Here is a 6,057-nt window from a genome sequence, read left to right on the forward strand (position 1 = left end):
GTGCCCGGACTCTCTCCTCTAGAATCACTGTGACTATAGCTGATATGGATGTGCCCGGACTCTCTCCTCTAGAATCACTGTGACTATAGCTGATAAGGATGTGCCCGGACTCTCTCCTCTAGAATCACTGTGCCTATAGCTGTTAACGATGTGCCCGGACTCTCTCCTCTAGAATCACTGTGACTATAGCTGATAAGGATGTGCCCGGACTCTCTCCTCTAGAATCACTGTGACTATAGCTGATATGGATGTGCCCGGACTCTCTCCTCTAGAATCACTGTGACTATAGCTGATATGGATGTGCCCGGACTCTCTCCTCTAGAATCACTGTGACTATAGCTGATAAGGATGTGCCCGGACTCTCTCCTCTAGAATCACTGTGACTATAGCTGATAAGGATGTGCCCGGACTCTCTCCTCTAGAATCACTGTGACTATAGCTGATATGGATGTGCCCGGACTCTCTCCTCTAGAATCACTGTGACTATAGCTGATATGGATGTGCCCGGACTCTCTCCTCTAGAATCACTGTGACTATAGCTGATATGGATGTGCCCGGACTCTCTCCTCTAGAATCACTGTGACTATAGCTGTTAACGATGTGCCCGGACTCGCTCCTCTAGAATCACTGTGACTATAGCTGATAAGGATGTGCCCGGACTCTCTCCTCTAGAATCACTGTGACTATAGCTGATATGGATGTGCCCGGACTCTCTCCTCTAGAATCACTGTGACTATAGCTGATATGGATGTGCCCGGCCTCTCTCCTCTAGAATCACTGTGCCTATAGCTGATATGGATGTGCCCGGCCTCTCTCCTCTAGAATCACTGTGACTATAGCTGATATGGATGTGCCCGGACTCTCTCCTCTAGAATCACTGTGACTATAGCTGATATGGATGTGCCCGGCCTCTCTCCTCTAGAATCACTGTGCCTATAGCTGATATGGATGTGCCCGGCCTCTCTCCTCTAGAATCACTGTGACTATAGCTGATATGGATGTGCCCGGACTCTCTCCTCTAGAATCACTGTGACTATAGCTGATATGGATGTGCCCGGACTCTCTCCTCTAGAATCACTGTGACTATAGCTGATAAGGATGTGCCCGGACTCTCTCCTCTAGAATCACTGTGACTATAGCTGATATGGATGTGCCCGGACTCTCTCCTCTAGAATCACTGTGACTATAGCTGATATGGATGTGCCCGGACTCTCTCCTCTAGAATCCCTGTGACTATAGCTGATATGGATGTGCCCGGACTCTCTCCTCTAGAATCACTGTGACTATAGCTGATATGGATGTGCCCGGACTCTCTCCTCTAGAATCACTGACTATAGCTGATATGGATGTGCCCGGACTCTCTCCTCTAGAATCACTGTGACTATAGCTGATAAGGATGTGCCCGGACTCTCTCCTCTAGAATCACTGTGCCTATAGCTGTTAACGATGTGCCCGGACTCTCTCCTCTAGAATCACTGTGACTATAGCTGATAAGGATGTGCCCGGACTCTCTCCTCTAGAATCCCTGTGACTATAGCTGATATGGATGTGCCCGGACTCTGTCCTCTAGAATCCCTGTGACTATAGCTGATATGGATGTGCCCGGACTCTCTCCTCTAGAATCACTGTGACTATAGCTGATATGGATGTGCCCGGACTCTCTCCTCTAGAATCACTGTGACTATAGCTGATATGGATGTGCCCGGACTCTCTCCTCTAGAATCACTGTGACTATAGCTGATATGGATGTGCCCGGACTCTCTCCTCTAGAATCACTGTGACTATAGCTGATATGGATGTGCCCAGACTCTCTCTTCTAGAATCACTGTGACTATAGCTGATATGGATGTGCCCGGACTCTCTCCTCTAGAATCACTGTGACTATAGCTGATAAGGATGTGCCCGGACTCTCTCCTCTAGAATCACTGTGACTATAGCTGATAAGGATGTGCCCGGACTCTCTCCTCTAGAATCACTGTGACTATAGCTGATATGGATGTGCCCGGACTCTCTCCTCTAGAATCACTGTGACTATAGCTGATATGGATGTGCCCGGACTCTCTCCTCTAGAATCACTGTGACTATAGCTGATAAGGATGTGCCCGGACTCTCTCCTCTAGAATCACTGTGACTATAGCTGATAAGGATGTGCCCGGACTCTCTCCTCTAGAATCACTGTGACTATACCTGATAAGGATGTGCCCGGACTCTCTCCTCTAGAATCACTGTGACTATAGCTGATATGGATGTGCCCGGACTCTCTCCTCTAGAATCACTGTGACTATAGCTGATATGGATGTGCCCGGACTCTCTCCTCTAGAATCACTGTGACTATAGCTGATATGGATGTGCCCGGACTCTCTCCTCTAGAATCACTGTGACTATAGCTGATATGGATGTGCCCGGACTCTCTCCTCTAGAATCACTGTGACTATAGCTGATAAGGATGTGCCCGGACACTCTCCTCTAGAATCACTGTGCCTATAGCTGTTAACGATGTGCCCGGACTCTCTCCTCTAGAATCACTGTGACTATAGCTGATAAGGTTGTGCCCGGACTCTCTCCTCTAGAATCACTGTGACTATAGCTGATATGGATGTGCCCGGACTCTCTCCTCTAGAATCACTGTGACTATAGCTGATATGGATGTGCCCGGACTCTCTCCTCTAGAATCACTGTGACTATAGCTGATAAGGATGTGCCCGGACTCTCTCCTCTAGAATCACTGTGACTATAGCTGATATGGATGTGCCCGGACTCTCTCCTCTAGAATCACTGTGACTATAGCTGATAAGGATGTGCCCGGACTCTCTCCTCTAGAATCACTGTGCCTATAGCTGTTAACGATGTGCCCGGACTCTCTCCTCTAGAATCACTGTGACTATAGCTGATATGGATGTGCCCGGACTCTCTCCTCTAGAATCAGTGACTATAGCTGATATGGATGTGCCCGGACTCTCTCCTCTAGAATCACTGTGACTATAGCTGATATGGATGTGCCCGGACTCTCTCCTCTAGAATCACTGTGACTATAGCTGATAAGGATGTGCCCGGACTCTCTCATCTAGAATCACTGTGACTATAGCTGATATGGATGTGCCCGGACTCTCTCCTCTAGAATCACTGTGACTATAGCTGATATGGATGTGCCCGGACTCTCTCCTCTAGAATCACTGACTATAGCTGATAAGGATGTGCCCGGCCTCTCTCCTCTAGAATCACTGTGCCTATAGCTGATAAGGATGTGCCCGGACTCTCTCCTCTAGAATCACTGTGACTATAGCTGATATGGATGTGCCCGGACTCTCTCCTCTAGAATCACTGTGACTATAGCTGATATGGATGTGCCCGGACTCTCTCCTCTAGAATCACTGAGAGTATAGCTGATATGGATGTGCCCGGCCTCTCTCCTCTAGAATCACTGTGACTATAGCTGATATGGATGTGCCCGGACTCTCTCCTCTAGAATCACTGTGACTATAGCTGATATGGATGTGCCCGGACTCTCTCCTCTAGAATCACTGTGACTATAGCTGATATGGATGTGCCCGGACTCTCTCCTCTAGAATCACTGTGACTATAGCTGATATGGATGTGCCCGGACTCTCTCCTCTATAATCACTGTGACTATAGCTGATAAGGATGTGCCCGGCCTCTCTCCTCTAGAATCACTGTGCCTATAGCTGATAAGGATGTGCCCGGACTCTCTCCTCTAGAATCACTGTGACTATAGCTGATATGGATGTGCCCGGACTCTCTCCTCTAGAATCACTGTGACTATAGCTGATATGGATGTGCCCGGACTCTCTCCTCTAGAATCACTGAGAGTATAGCTGATATGGATGTGCCCGGCCTCTCTCCTCTAGAATCACTGTGCCTATAGCTGATAAGGATGTGCCCGGACTCTCTCCTCTAGAATCACTGTGACTATAGCTGATATGGATGTGCCCGGACTCTCTCCTCTAGAATCACTGTGACTATAGCTGATATGGATGTGCCCGGACTCTCTCCTCTAGAATCACTGAGAGTATAGCTGATATGGATGTGCCCGGACTCTCTCCTCTAGAATCACTGTGACTATAGCGGATAAGGATGTGCCCGGACTCTCTCCTCTAGAATCACTGTGCCTATAGCTGATAAGGATGTGCCCGGACTCTCTCCTCTAGAATCACTGTGACTATAGCTGATATGGATGTGCCCGGACTCTCTCCTCTAGAATCACTGTGACTATAGCTGATATGGATGTGCCCGGACTCTCTCCTCTAGAATCACTGAGAGTATAGCTGATATGGATGTGCCCGGCCTCTCTCCTCTAGAATCACTGTGACTATAGCTGATATGGATGTGCCCGGACTCTCTCCTCTAGAATCACTGTGACTATAGCTGATATGGATGTGCCCGGACTCTCTCCTCTAGAATCACTGTGACTATAGCTGATATGGATGTGCCCGGACTCTCTCCTCTAGAATCACTGTGACTATAGCTGATATGGATGTGCCCGGACTCTCTCCTCTATAATCACTGTGACTATAGCTGATAAGGATGTGCCCGGCCTCTCTCCTCTAGAATCACTGTGCCTATAGCTGATAAGGATGTGCCCGGACTCTCTCCTCTAGAATCACTGTGACTATAGCTGATATGGATGTGCCCGGACTCTCTCCTCTAGAATCACTGTGACTATAGCTGATATGGATGTGCCCGGACTCTCTCCTCTAGAATCACTGAGAGTATAGCTGATATGGATGTGCCCGGCCTCTCTCCTCTAGAATCACTGTGCCTATAGCTGATAAGGATGTGCCCGGACTCTCTCCTCTAGAATCACTGTGACTATAGCTGATATGGATGTGCCCGGACTCTCTCCTCTAGAATCACTGTGACTATAGCTGATATGGATGTGCCCGGACTCTCTCCTCTAGAATCACTGAGAGTATAGCTGATATGGATGTGCCCGGACTCTCTCCTCTAGAATCACTGTGACTATAGCGGATAAGGATGTGCCCGGACTCTCTCCTCTAGAATCACTGTGACTATAGCGGATAAGGATGTGCCCGGCCTCTCTCCTCTAGAATCACTGTGACTATAGCGGATAAGGATGTGCCCGGACTCTCTCCTCTAGAATCACTGTGACTATAGCTGATAAGGATGTGCCCGGACTCTCTCCTCTAGAATCACTGTGACTATAGCTGATATGGCCACAAGTCTGTCAGGAGTTGCTACTATAAGAATTCTTTCTTAATACACATGTACATCATGGATAATTCTTACAGCAGCAGACAACGCACGTTACACAGCTCATGGCAGAGAGCCCACCGTGCCATGTGCCCGGACTGCCCAGGTAATACACGCAGCTGGCGACTCGCACTCACCAAAGCTCACTGTTCTCTCCTCACTTCTTTCACGTGGACACACTCGCAGGCCAGCAGCGCAGCTTCCGGCGCCCGAAGATGACGTCACGCCGCTGGTAGCACAGAATGCTGTCGGGCACTGAGTTGTGGCTGTTCTGCGCAGTACACAGCGGAGAGGACAGCAGCATCCGAAAGCGCGTCGCCAGAAAGGAAGAGTTCGCCCCCTAGTGGTCAGGTCCAGAATTATTATACGGCATTGCTGCCTCAGTGAGCTCAGCTACGTTCAACTTCAGTCAGACCGGGTGCAGACGATCCGGAACTAGCAGCGCTTTGGATTCGGCGTATGTTCACTGCGTGCAAAGCGCTGCCAGACATGCTGCGTTCTGGTAGAAACGCGGGCATGTCCTTTCTCTGCGGGTGAGCTGAAGTTGGTTTCTAAAGTCTACGTTCACATTAGCGTTCGGCGCCGCAGCGTCGCCGCATGCGTCATGCGCCCCTATATTTAACATGGGGGCGCATGGACATGCGTTGTGCTGCGTTTTGCGACGCATGGCCGCAAGCGTTGGGCGCAGAGAACGCAACAAGTTGCATTTTTTTTTGCGTCCAACTTTCGGCAAAAAAGGACGCATGCGGCGCAAAACGCAGCGTTTTAGCGTGCGTTTTGTTGTAGTTTTGTTTGCGTTGTGCGTTGCGTCGCCGACGCAGCGGCGCA

At 49.4% G+C, this 6,057-nt stretch overlaps 1 protein-coding gene across 1 annotated transcript in view; it reads right to left on the minus strand.

Moving 5' to 3' along the window:
* Nucleotides 1–5,499, minus strand: part of FTSJ3 (FtsJ RNA 2'-O-methyltransferase 3) — a 30,120-nt gene extending 24,621 nt beyond the window's left edge. Inside the window, exon 1 of the mRNA XM_077251118.1 lies at nucleotides 5,367–5,499. The gene's annotated coding sequence lies outside the window, so the exon portion shown is untranslated. The remainder of the gene's footprint in view (nucleotides 1–5,366) is intronic.
* Between the last annotated feature and the right edge of the window lie 558 nt (nucleotides 5,500–6,057).

Source organism: Ranitomeya variabilis, chromosome 4 (assembly GCF_051348905.1).
Source record: "Ranitomeya variabilis isolate aRanVar5 chromosome 4, aRanVar5.hap1, whole genome shotgun sequence".
Lineage (NCBI taxonomy): Eukaryota > Metazoa > Chordata > Amphibia > Anura > Dendrobatidae > Ranitomeya > Ranitomeya variabilis.